General features: G+C 38.1%; 1 protein-coding gene across 6 annotated transcripts in view; it reads left to right on the forward strand.

Annotated features, from left to right (window-relative positions):
- The window catches only part of LPP (LIM domain containing preferred translocation partner in lipoma), a 688691-nt gene that overhangs the window by 619305 nt on the left and 55310 nt on the right, over positions 1 to 14076 (forward strand). The window lies entirely within an intron of this gene.

A 14076-nucleotide genomic window follows, 5' to 3' on the forward strand; every position in this document is an offset into this window, starting at 1 on the left:
GGGTGCGGGTTCGATCCTGGTTTGGGGAGCTAAGATCCACGTGCCTCGCAGCCAAAAAACCAAAACATAAAACACCAGCAATATTGTAACAAATTCAATAAAGACTTAAAAAAAAAAAGTCTCCTGGGTCTAAAAAGATGTTGAAAAACCACTCCTATGGGAGAAACAGCCCTAGATTTGTCATAGTGATCTGTCTCAGGCTCTACAACTTAACATTTTTAAATTGGAAGGGTGCTTAGAAAGTAAACATTAAGTTCCAATTTCATTACAAACACCTAAATCATGTGAACTATACTGTTAATATATGTCGATACACATAAGATGCTGACAGAGAGCTGTCATGAATTCCATAATACCTAATACTGATAATTATTTTACTCCTCATAATATCTTCAACTTATATATATATTTTAACATCTTTATTGGAGTATAATTGCTTTACATTGGTGTTTTAGTTTCTGCTGTATCGCAAAGTGAATCAGCTATACGTATACATATATCCCCATATCCCCTCCCTCTTGCATCTCTCTACCACCCTCCCTATCCCACCCTTCTAGGTGGTCACAAAACACTGAGCTGATCTCCCCGTGCTGTGTGGCTGCTTCCCACTAGCTATCTATTGTACATTTGGTAGTGTATATATGTCCATTCCACTCTCTCACTTCGTCCCAGCTTACCCTTCCCCCTCCCCGTGTCCTCAAGTCCATTCTGTACGTCTGCATCTTTACTCCTGTCCTGCCCCTAGGTTCTTCAGAAACTTTTTTTTTTTTTAGATTCCATATCTATGTGTAGGCATACGGTATTTGTTTTTCTCTTTCTGACGTACTTCACTCTGTATGACAGACTCTAGGTCTATCCACCTCACTACAAATAACTCAACTTCATTTCTTTTTATGGCTGAGTAATATTCTATTGTATATATGTGCCACATCTTCTTTATCCATTCATCTGTTGATGGACACTTAGGTTGCTTCCATGTCCTGGCTATTGTAAATAGTGCTGCACTGAACATTGTGGTACATGACTTTTTGAATTATGGTTTTCTCAGGGTATATGCCCAGTAGTGGGATTGCTGGGTCATATGATAGTTCTATTTTTAGTGTTTTAAGGAACCTCCATACTGTTCTCCATAGTGGCTGTATCAATTTACATTCCCACCAGCAGTGCAAGAGGGTTCCCTTTTCTCCACACCCTCTCTAGCATTTATTGTTTGCAGATTTTTTGATGATGGCCATTCTGTCTGGTGTGAGGTGATACCTCATTGTAGTTTTGATTTGCATTTCTCTAATGATTAGTGATGTTGAGCATCCTTTCATGTGTTTGTTGGCCATCTATATATCTTCTTTGGAGAAATGTCTGTTTAGGTCTTCTGCCCATTTTTGGATTGGGTTGTTTGTTTTTTTGATATTGAGCTGCATGAACTGCTTGTGAATTTTAGAGATTAATCCTTTGTCAGTTACTTCATTTGCAAGTATTTTCTCCCATTCTGAGGGTTGTCTTTTTGTCTTGTTTATGGTTTCCTTTTTTTTTTTTTTTTTTTGTGGTACACAGGCCTCTCACTGTTGTGGCCTCTCCCGTTGTGGAGCACAGGCTCTGGATGCGCAGGCTCAGCGGCCATGGCTCACGGGCCCAGCCGCTCCGCGGCATGTGGGGTCCTCCCGGTCCGGGGCATGAACCCGTGTCCCTTGCATCAGCAGGCGGACTCTCAACTACTGTGCCACCAGGGAAGCCCTATGGTTTCCTTTGCTGTGCAAAAACTTTTAAGTTTCATTAGATCCCATTTGTTTATTTTTGTTCAACATATATTTGAAACTGAAAGTATGCATATGACTATAGACAATGCTCAGGACTTATTTTATTATTTTGATTATTTCTTTATTATCTGTTACCTTATGTAGTTCGTAGATGATGCATTCATCTGAGGACCCTGATGACTCAAGGCCCAGCAGGAATCTGCTGTCCACAGTTATGAGTAGCTTATTTGGACCAAGCTTTCAATTCTGTAAGTTAAGAGATAATCTTTGAGGACCCTCAGCTAGTTAATACGAGAGAAGTACCCAGATCCTTAGAGTCCTGACTCCTACTGCAGTCCTAACTCCTATTTTACCTACTTTGCCATTCTTTGCCAGTTAATCTTGGGCAGATCTTCTTAACATTTCTAAACCTCAGTTCTTTTTTTCTCTTTTACAGTGAGAGTACTAATGCATGCATTGTCATCCTGACTAGGGTAGAGTAGAGACATAATGAATGTTCTTACCTTTTGTGAATAGCATAGTACCTTACAAAAATGCAAGGAATAATCCAAGTATCTATTGCCCTTTATTATGGTGTTGAAAGAAGGACTGCTAGTTTGAACAGGAACTGTGGTAATTAAATGTGTTTTAACATATCCCCATATCATGTAGACTAGCATTGATATTTTAGCACTCATCTCCTCTGAAATGGGCTTGATTTTTCCCAGTTTAGTTTTTTAGACTTGAAAGAAAAAAATAAAAAGATGTAGCTATGGCTCTTATTCTTTCATTCTCTCTGAAATAAGAGCGGAGTAATAACTCTAAATGGTCCAGGTAGTAGCTGAGGACATTCTTTTGAATGCTTCTTTCTATGTTGGTTCATTTAAGAAGGGGCTAAATTCTGCAGTCATCTACAGGACTCTTTTATACCAGTTTATTCATTAAATAAGACAGTATAACAGATTAATTCACAGGCTTATTCAAAATAGATTTTTTAAATGGGAAAGTGGTAGATATTTATATTACAAGATAACTTACTCTTGCATACTCAAAAATCTTCTTTATTCCTTTAAAGATATATAGTTATCTAGAGTTACTTCAAAATTATTCATTCAGTTCTTTCAGCAGATATTCCAGGGTCTTTGTAGGCATCAGAGAAGCAGAAACCTCTGCCTTCCTAGCAGGGGAAGATATACGATAAATGATAAACCTGACACAAAAGTATATTATGTAGCATATTTGAAAATGATATATGCAATGGAGAAGAAAAAGAAAAAAAAGCAAGCAATCAAGAATGCAGTACAAGTGGAAGTTGCAACGTTTAATTGGGTGGTCAGGGTCAGACTTGAGAAGACCATCTTTGAACAGTGAGTTGAAAGTTGCAAGGAAGGGACCCTAGACCAGGAGCGTGCCTTCAGTGCTGGAGGAATATCAGTGTCCAGAGTAACCATGGAGAAGTGAGCAAGCCGGGGGATAGTAGGAGATGATATCAGAGAGATAACTTGGGGGAAAGAGCACTGATCATTTAGAACCTACTTGGTCATGTTGTACTGAACATTTTATGTATTGTTAGATCTAATTTGTTAGTAGTTTGTTAAGGATTTTTGCATCTATCTTCATGAGGGATACTGGTCTATAGTTTATCATTGTTGTCGTTTGTTGTAATGTCTTTGTCTGGATTTGGTATCAGGGTAATACTAGTCTCATAAAAGGTATTAACAAGTGTTCCATCCTCTCTTAAATTCTGGAAGAATTTGTGGAAATTGGTATTATTCCTTAAATGTTTGGCAGAATTTGCTAGTGAAGCCATCTGGACCTGGAATTTTCTTTGTTAGAAAGCTTTTACCTACAAATTTAATTTATCCTAAGTGAACTTTAACAGTTTGTGTCTCTCAAGAAATTGGTCTATTTAATCTAAATGGCTGCATTTATAGGCACAATGATGGTTTACGGTATTCCCTTATTATTATTTTAACATCTGTAGGTACTGTGGTATTGTTTTCTCTCTCATTCATGATGTTTAAATCTATGTCTTATCTAATTTTTTTTCCTTTGATCAGTCTGGATAGAGTTTGGCAATTTTATTGTTTTTTTTCTCAAAAGAATCAGCTTTTGGTTCCATCAATAATTTTTTCTATTGTTTTTGTGCTCTCACTTTCATTGATTTCTGCTCTATTATTTTGTTTCTCTCTCTTACCTTGGCTTTAATTTGCTGTTCTCTATTTCCTTAAAGTTAAATCTTCGATCATTGATTTGAGGTCTTTTGTCTTTTCTAATATAAACATTTAATTGAAAGGCCCTGTTTTAACTGCATCCTATAAATTTTAACATGTTGCATTTTGATTTTCATTCATGATGTTTTCTAATTTCTCTGTTATTTCCTTTTGACCCCTGGGTATTTAGAATTATATTATTTAATTTCTAAATATTTGGATTCTTTTTCTATTTTCTATTTTGGGTTGTGTATTTTTCACAACTATGTTATTCTTACTCTTTTTCAATTATTTATACTCTTGATTTGAATGTTAGTGTTGTCCTTTGATTTGCAACATACATCTTAATTAATCAGAGTCCACCTTCAAATAATATATCACTATGCGTACTGTATTGGGACCTTACCATAGAATATTCCCACTCTCCTTGCCATTTTTTATGCTCTTGTCATTTCTTTTTATTTGTGGATATGCTATGAACACACAGCACATTGCTGCTAATTTTGCTTTAGACAATTTTTAGAGCAATTAAAAGTAAGAAAAACTTTATTTATTTAGGCTTTTCTAGCACTCTTCCTTTTGTGTGTGTAAATCAGGTTTCTGTCTGGTGTCATACTCCTTCTGCTTGAAGAAATTCCTGTAACATTTCTTGCAGTAGACGTCTGTGAGAAATGAATTCCCCCTTAATCTTTGTTTTCAATTCTCCTTCATTTTGAAAGATATTTTTACTGAGTAGAGAATTATGTTGACAGATTTTTTCCTTTCCTCCCTTTGAAGATGTCATTCCATTATTCTCCCACTTGCATAATGTCTGACAAGAAGTCTCTGTAAAATTTTTCTTCTTTGCTTTCTATGCAGTATATATTTTTCTCCTTTGGTTTCAAGATTTCTTCTTTGTTTTTCAACAGTTTGAAAATGGTATATTTATAGGTTTTTTTTCATTTTCTTATTTTAGTTTTAGTTTTTATACATATCCTTCCTGATGGTCCCTTAATTTCTTACATCTCAGACCTGCACTTTGTTGTTTGTCCTTAATTTTAGAGATACTCAGACATTACCCCTTCAAATTGTTGTTTGTTGCTTCATTCCCTCTTTCTTCGCCTTCTGGGATTCTAACTACATGTATGTTTGATATTGTCCTACGGCTCTTTGGTGCTCTGTTCTTTTGCATGCTTGTGTTTGCATAATTTCTATTGACCTATCTCCACTTTTGATGATTCTTTCCTCAGTTGTTGAGAGTACACATGAGCCTATTGTAAGCATTTTTCTTCTATGTTTCTCATTTCTAGCACTTTCAGTTTATTCTCATAAGAGACAACAAGACATAGTCTCATAGTTAATAGTCTCTGTGTCTCTGCGGATCATGCATGTTTTCTGCCTTTTCCATTAAAGCCTTTAATGTTAATCAGTTATTCTAAATTCCCTGACAGTTTGATATCTGTGTTCTGAGTCAGTTTTTGCTGTTTGCTTTGTCTCTTGATTGTCCAGCATGTTTTGTTGTTGTAAGGATGGCAGCAGTGGTCTTTCCAGCTTTCTTCATCCTATGCAGCAGCCCTCCATCTCAGTTATTCATTTTCTTGTATGTATAGCTTTCCATTGTATAAAAAATAACATAATTATTTCTATTCTATTACTGAGAGAAATTTATATTATTTAGAGTTGGGTCCATTACTACAAATAATGCTTCTATGATCAGATGTCTTTTGGTGCACACATATGTATATTTCTACAAAGTACAGGCATAGAAGTACAATTGATGGGCTATAGAGTTATATACACTATAAGGTATAATGTTATTTTTGCTTTTTATATACATTGTAATTTTTTCTTGAAAGCCAGACATCTTGTATAGGATAGTAGAGACTTAGGCCAAAATATTCTGTGCCTGAAAATAGACATATCTTTTCTTCTGTTAGGCCTTTAGTGTAGGGTGCTTGAGTCAGCCTAGTCATGAGTTGCCCTTAGTTTGGGGTGTTTTTTTTTTTTTTTTTTTTGCTTCGGTTACCCTCAGTGCAACACAGGTTTCAAATTCCTTTAATGTTGTCTTTGCAGTGGGGAGTGGTTTGCCAAAGGGATTTTCTCAGTATCTGTCCCACCCTCAGATTCAGGTCTTTTCTTTGTGCCTGTACCTCAGAGAACTCTCTCTTGTCTCTCTCCCAATACTAGACTGCTATGATGTTTTACTTGATGTTCATAAAGCCAGAGAGGTGCTCTCCATTCTGTTTCAATCTCAGTTTTAGGGCAGCACTTTGTGGGTCTCAAGAGCAAGCTGTCTCGATGATCCTGCCTCTCCCCTAGGACTACAGTCTTATTTTGTTTCCTTCCCTAGCCACAGTAGATTTTCACTGGTGCTCTAAGGGCAACAGGATTCACTGCCCTTTTCCCAAGGGCTTAAGGCTTTTGTTCTGAAGGGAAATATGAGAGAAGGATCTGGGCAGGGCTTTAGGCCTTTTGCAGGGCTGGCACTCTTCCCCTCCCTAGGCTTACACCAGAACAGACACTTTATCAGGACTCTCACCCTACCTCAGGCTGTTCTTGTGAGAATCTGGTGAGTTCTGTGCAGAAAATCCTACAAAGAGGTCGTGAATCAAATTTCCCTTCTATCTTCACTGCCCAGGAGCTCTGTGTTCTTATACTCATCCACAACCAGCCTTTAACAATGTGTTAATAATTTTAGATGACTTCTTCTTACCAGATAGTATGGCATTCAGAGGCATTTGCCTCAGGATCCTGTCTCTCCTTGGAGGCATCTGTCTCTCCTTAGATTTCATGTTAGTTGGTTATTCAACAGCCTCACTTCTCTAATGGGTTCAAAAAATGTGGATTTGCAGACTGTCTGGCGTGTTTTTTTGTTGTAAGGATGGTAGCAGTGGTCTTTCCAGCTTTCTTCATCCTATGAAGAAACCATCCATCTCAGTTTATTCATTTTTTTATATGTATAGCTTTCCATTTTATGAAAAAAGTATTAAATTTTTTTCTATTCTATTATGGAGAGAAGTTTGTATTAGTTAGAGTTGGGTTCAATACTTCAAATAATGCTTCTTTGATCACATGTCTTTTAGTGCACATATATAAATATTTCTGTAAGATATAGACAAAGGAGTAGAATTGATGAGTTATAGAGTACATATATATACATACATATGTATTATAAGGTATACATGTATCATCTTGATAAATTATTTTTATTAAAAATTTTCCATGAAGTATAACTTATAGAAAAGTACACCTGTCTTAAATGACCACAGGCCATCTTTTAAAATGTAACATAACACATCTATGGATATTCACATACTCAAACATTAACTGAGAACCTGTTAACATAATAGGCACTTAGGAATTGAAAGGTGAAGGAGAAGTCACTGCTGTTGAGGAGCTTAAAATATAGGGATGTGATCAAGTTCTGTCCAAAAAAAAAAAGAGTGGGGAGAGAGAAATCATGACTGGAAGAATCAGGAAAAGCATATTGGAGAACATGGCATTTGATGTGGACCCTCAAGTATAGTAGTATAAATATCAGCTAAGAACTGGAATCTGGAGATTTTAACTTGAATCCTAGTTCTACACATCCCAGCTGGGTAAAACTCAGTTTTCCCTTCTTTAAAATGTGAATAATCATAATAACAACATGAATCAAATAATACGCCATCATGGATATCTTAAGTGCTCAAGAAATGTTAGCTGCCATCATCATTATCAGCATCAGCATCATCCTACATCAATTTGATCTCAGAGTCATCTTCTTCAGAGATTTCATAGAATTTAGAGTCATTATGTCAGGAATGAAATATATGACCTTGTTTTAAGGAGATATTGAGGATATATGGGTCTTTTTCCCCTGGAAGAACTAATCTCAGAACCATTCATTAAGGAATGGCAGTCCCTTAGGGATCGCCAGGTCCTAAATTCTCACAGATGAGAAAACTAAGGCCCAGAGCGAGGAAAGGACTTGACCAGGGTTGCACTCTACTAAGATATGTACTTGTTGAAATCTCCCAGCTGTACGCAAAGTTCTGAGTGGTGGAACATTGTCTTACTCATCTTTTTATTCTTTGTGAAACCTTGGGTAGTGAACTTTGTGGTTGTAAAAATAAGGACGGAATTCTTTTTCTTTTTTTTTTTTTTTTTTTGCGGTACGTGGGCCTCTCACCATTGTGGCCTCTCCCGTTGCGGAGCACAGGCTCCGGACGCGCAGGCTCAGCGGCCATGGCTCACGGGCCCAGCCGCTCCGCGGCATGCGGGATCTTCCCAGACCAGGGCACGAACCTGTGTCCCCTGCATCGGCAGGCGGACTCTCAACCACTGTGCCACCAGGGAAGCCCCAGGACAGAATTCTTACTCCCTTAATTCCTCCTGGCCTGTTCAAGGGCAAGGGTGAGCAAATTTTTAAATATTTTGTAAATATAGTTTGTTGTTCAAAACCAAAGGTAGTTTATACAGTTGATGATCTAGGCAGCAGAGAATAAAGTAAAACCTGGAGAATCCTGGTTATTCTCTTTTTCCTCTGTGTGTTTCAGGTACAAAATTCTTCATTATAATGCTTCCCAATTCCTTTTATTGGTACTTGCAGTACCAGTGGGCAAATAACAGTCTCCATACAACCAGAGAATTCTGAAAGGTTATTTCTTGCAGCTAGCATAAACATCCAATTCCACAATAGTAGCAATGGTGGATTTTACCCAGTGTTTTAATGGTGAATGTAATCAGAACATAAAAAGATCTAAATGCATACTTTGAAGGAATTTGCAAAGGTGACTAGGAGGACCCAAAAAAGCACAATTCAGTTTGTTTCTTTCACAACTGTGTTTATTTTTTCATTTCTCTTGTGCATATTGAGGATTTTTTAGGATTATATTTTAAAAACCAACTAAATAGTTTCCAGAATGTTTATTGATGGAGTAGATTAGTGTGGGCTTTGTAGATGTGATTATTAAATAATTCAAAGGGCTAAGCCCAGAGTGACATATTTTTCACTTATTCATGGGTAATTTTTAAGATTTCCTTCACCCCCAGGAGCCAATTATATTTTAATGTTTTTGTATATTATGTCTAATAAACTTTACTCCAGACATCTAATGTTCCAGGTACAAGTTTGACTCAAGAGAAAAATTTGCACTTCTCTTAGTGTCCTTTATGTTCTCTGTTTAAATTAAAGTATCAATCAGTGAGGGCAGAGGAAGGAGAGGAGAATGAACCCAGTTGAATAGGGGAATTGATGAGTGATTATGAACAAAGCATAGCTTCTGAATCAGTGTGAAGTTTTCTATTGTTTTCCCCAATTTCTGGAACCAGTCCTGATAATAAATGGAGCACTGAAAGCTTAAAGAATTGTGCCACCCAGATATATACAGAATTCATGAATTAAATTTAAAAATGGTCTTTGAATAATGGAAATTATACACTACATATATTCTCATATGCATGAACTTATTAGCCTCCAGTGAGATGAACAAATACCTTAGCTATTTAACTGCAGCAACACCAACACCCATTTATTCAATCATGCATGTCCCTCTGGGTTCTTCAGTAATATCACCGACTTTATGCTTTATTCTGTGCTAGTTTTTGTGCTGAGCATTTTGCATGCCAGATCTTATTTAACCATATCAGTGATCTATTAAATCAGTACCACTTGGGGCTTCCCTGGTGGCGCAGTGGTTGAGAGTCCGCCTGCCGATGCAGGGGACACGGGTTCGTGCCCCAGTCCGGGAAGATCCCACATGCCGCGGAGCGGCTGGGCCCGTGAGCCATGGCCGCTGAGCCTGCGCATCCGGAGCCTGTGCTCCACAATGGGAAAGGCCGCAATGCTGAGAGGCCCACGTACCGCAAAAAAAAAAAAAAAACCCTCCTCCCCCTTTCTTTATTATACCCTAACAGTATTACAGTCCACTCTTATGGAAATGGCTCTGGGTTAAAGAATTAAGCTTTTCTATTTACTTCTAATTGAAATTCCACTCAACTGCCCCCTCACCTGAATTTCCTATATTCCCTTTCAAATAAACTAAATGGCTTCTCGCAGGTCCAATGGGATTAAAATTCCTCTTTGTTGTTCCCCAAATTCTTCTTTCCTCTCTTGTAGTAGATTTGTTCTGGCTTGGATGAGAGTTGTCTGCACGCATTATGTTGTCAAAACCCAAACTCTGCATATTGAATAAAACAAAGCAGAAACATGAGTTTATTACAAAGCTTTTGACTTGCAAGCTGAGGAAACTCAAGGCTACAGAACCAGTGAGTTCCGAGTTACTCGCAGGCTAACGGATTTGTATGGGACAAATATGGAAGTTATTTGGCTTTTTCAGCTGATAGGTTGCCTAGTGGTCTTCTTTCTTATTTGGATCAGGAAAGCTGAGTCAGGGGAACAAATAGGTCCAGAAATGGCATGAACAGACTTGGCATTTGGGGATTGGCTGGTGTCCTCTGCTGATTTCTGAGAAGAGCTGTAAATCCCTGCAAGGTGAATTTTCCTTTTTGCACCTGCGTTGACTGTCTCCATGCTGTCCCTGACATAAGTGACTCCATGTTTGGTTAGTTTGGTTCTACAATGTATTCTCCACCCCTCTTTTACTCTAATGCACATTCACACACATACACACTAAAACACAGACTATTTTGTAACCTCTTAGAAGACAGAAACAGCATATGATTCATCTGTCACCCACTGTGGGAAGCTGGGCCTTGCACTGCTTCAGTCTCTCAGCTGAGAGGCAAGATAGCAGACTGGTTAGAGGCAGGGCTCAGAAGACAGGCTTCCCTGCCTGTGAGCTATGGAGTATCAAGCTAATTACTCTTCCTGTCTCCAGGACTCAGTGCTCACATCCATAAATGGGGACAAGGATAATATGTCTTTCCTCCCTTTGGGCAATTGTGAGGATTAAATGAGAAAATACATGCCAGGCGGTGCCTCACACACACTAAAACTTAATGAACACTAGTTACTGTTAACCTCAGCCAAAATGTATTAAACATCTGCAAAGATCCAGTCACTTATTCATAGGTACATATTTAAAGGACTAGAATTTAGTGCCCCTAACTCTTCACTCTGATGGCTACCCTAAGGATAACAAAGCCTCATCATGACATTTGGATTTTGTCCCAAACTCAACCCTATCCCTTGAACTCAAGGCAGCTCCCAGGCCACCTGGATAACTTTTCTGGCCTTTCTGTAAACATTCTGATGTGATACAGGCATAATTAGACTTTGCATCTATTCCCATGAATATTTTATGAGGAAGCCAAGATGTTCAAGGACTATAGAGACAGGTATAGGTTTGCTATTAAGAGTACTTCATCATAGACTCGTTTCCTTTCTGGCTGATGTTGGTTAATAATCTAAGTCTGGATTTAAGATTATATCTCTGAATGAGACAAAATATCAGGGGATTCTAACTGCTTAAAAAAAAATAGAAGCAGTAATCAACTTTTATATTTAGGCCAGGACTCCACAGTGGATTTGTTGGAAAAAGCAATTGTTTTCATGGTCGTATATGTTGGTTTGGATTTTCTGTTGCTGCATGTGTCTTTTGAAAGAAGACTTTGGGTAAGCATTGTGATTTTCCAAGCAGCTGGTCTTCTCCTGGCATTGTTACAGGGTCAGTCTGTTTCACCCTAATCAGAACATAATGTCATAAATTGCTGGCTGTTCCCTTGGCAACTGTTCAGGGTAGACTAGCCATGTTCTCTGCCTCAAGCCAATGGTGGGCTGCAGGCAGGCTCCTACAGGCCACAGGGAAGCATATTTCATTACTAAGGTCTTTGCATCAACTACTGATCACTTATGTCCATTGTGTTCAGAGAGAATCCAAAAGTAAATTTCATAAGAAGAAAAATAAATCTATATCCTGCCCATATGATTTTTTAGTTTTGCGAGGTTTTTTTTTTTTCAAATGAGTAAAGTTTCTGCCCACTTTTGACCTTCTCTCCTAATGATATCATTGAGGTAAAATCAGAAACTATGATTGATAAATTATAAAACACTCCACAGGTACTTCGGTACCTCATAGTCATTGCTTCTACTCTCTTTATCTAAGCTAGAACTCAAATCTCCTCATCTGCTGGGAAGCTCTTTTGATTTACTCTCCCATTTCTCCCTCCTAAATCAGGCAGCGCTTATACCTCCCATCATATATATTAAAATCAGTATTAATGAAACCTTTCCTGAGAGTGTCCCCTTTTCTAAAATCCTATGCCATTTGGATTCAGTGTCAAACAAACTTATGCTTTTTATCTACTTGCCGGGAATAAACAGAACTTGAATGTACTTGGGAAGTCAAGACCAATATGTGAAATAACTAATCTTATGTTCCTAAATACTGGAAAAATCATATATAATCCCCAGCACTTAACATAGAGCTAAGCACCCAGTAGGGGTACAAAAAATATTGCAATAAAACATTGATAACAACTCCTTCACTGATAGAAGAAAAGCCTCTCTCGATCTCCTTTTTTCTCCCTCAAAAGGGAGCAGTGAGAAGCAACCAGTACTCTGGTGTTCCTCTGCCTCTTTGATTGTTGAATGGAAACAGGCATTTGTAAATAATGGAGAGGGGAAAATGGGGCTCCTTGAAAAGACAGGGCCGTTTTCAAATAAATTTGAAATGAATTAATATAAAGCCAACACAAAGTTTTTTGAGCAAATGAATCCATTTCCTGTCATCTCCCCATTATAATTGTTTGTGAGAATGTCCTGTGTTATGGGCCCTGGCTACCAGAGTGGTTTGGTGGGAGTGGACATTGGTACAGTTCTACAGATCCTCCCAGCAGCACTCACCCTATTTTCCCAGAGCTTTATCGAAGTTTAATGCACACTCTGGCATACAATGGGCCATGACCTCCCAGATGACCTTCCTAACAAGAGCTAGTTTGAGCCAATGTATAAGCTCTGAATGAATGGAAAACACATTTTCAGATTTCAAAAGGGCTGCCTAAGCACTTAGCTCTGCACTATAAAGATACGTAAATGAATATAACAAACTAGATGCCTCTTCTGCAGCTGTTTCAGTTAGGATGCCAGGTTTTTCCATCCTCGCTGCTCCTGGCAGCTCATCCCTTTTCTGCAACGTATCACATCTTCTTCCATTTTACAAGTAGTTTTGCAGCCCTGCCATTGCCCACCCCAAAACAAAACCCAGCCCTGTTCGAATTCTTGTGGGCTCGTGGGATGGAAAGGAGTTCTGCTTGAATTCAAAATGGTTGTAAGTGTGCTTTGTATATAGAACAAAAGTGGAAAACCAGATCCTGTGTTTGTCTCAAAACTGAAATTCCACATCCTAACCTAAAGTGAAGAAATAGATGCTACAGTGCAGTGAAGTGTCTGGGTACCCTTTAAAGGAAAGTAGCAAGGCCTTCAGAGGCCTATTTTAGGCGTTCACATTTTTGTTCTTCCTTCTGATTCTTAACTTAGCATCAACAATGAGTTAATACTTTTAGGAAAATGGTGTGAATCATAATTCAATGCACATCAAATAATGTTCAGAGGGCGGGCATGAGCAGAGTCTGTCTTCATTGTTAGTGAGATCTTGTAGATATATCAGTCAGTAGCCTCAGGCTCACAGGATGTCAGAACCAAAGGGTTCATTGGAAATCATGTAATCAACCCCTTCACTGAACAAATGGGCCACAACGACAACCCAGAAAAGGAAAAGACTTACTCAAGATACCACCGCTGAGTCCATGGTTTTCTGTACTGAAATCAGCCTCATGAGTTCTAATCAATGCCCTTTTTGTTTTTCTAGTACATCTACCTGTGCTTTTTGGGAATAATAACATACAATATGTGTAATCTGACAGAACTATTTAATAGTTGATATAAGCATGCATCCTCATTTTAATAATTTTCAAGCTTTTCTGAGTGCTATAGTAGTTTCTATTGTTACTTTCTCTCTTGAGCTATTTCTTTCCGTACAACTCTAAGCAAATGTCAGGATTTTGTATTGATGGTTCCATGTCAGTTGGACAGGTGTTGCTCTAAAGCCATAAAACAATGTAAGGTCATATGAGAACCATTCTCTTTTTCATCTTCAGCTAAAGTCTTAACTATGTATTTGTGAGAGGCAGCTTGGTGGGGTAGAAAGAGTGTAGATTTTGTAATTCTACAGTCCAGGGTTTATGCTGTTTTCAAACAGTGTGGCCCT

The sequence above is a fragment of the Mesoplodon densirostris genome, chromosome 5 (genome assembly GCF_025265405.1).
Source record: "Mesoplodon densirostris isolate mMesDen1 chromosome 5, mMesDen1 primary haplotype, whole genome shotgun sequence".
NCBI classification, from domain to species: domain Eukaryota; kingdom Metazoa; phylum Chordata; class Mammalia; order Artiodactyla; family Ziphiidae; genus Mesoplodon; species Mesoplodon densirostris.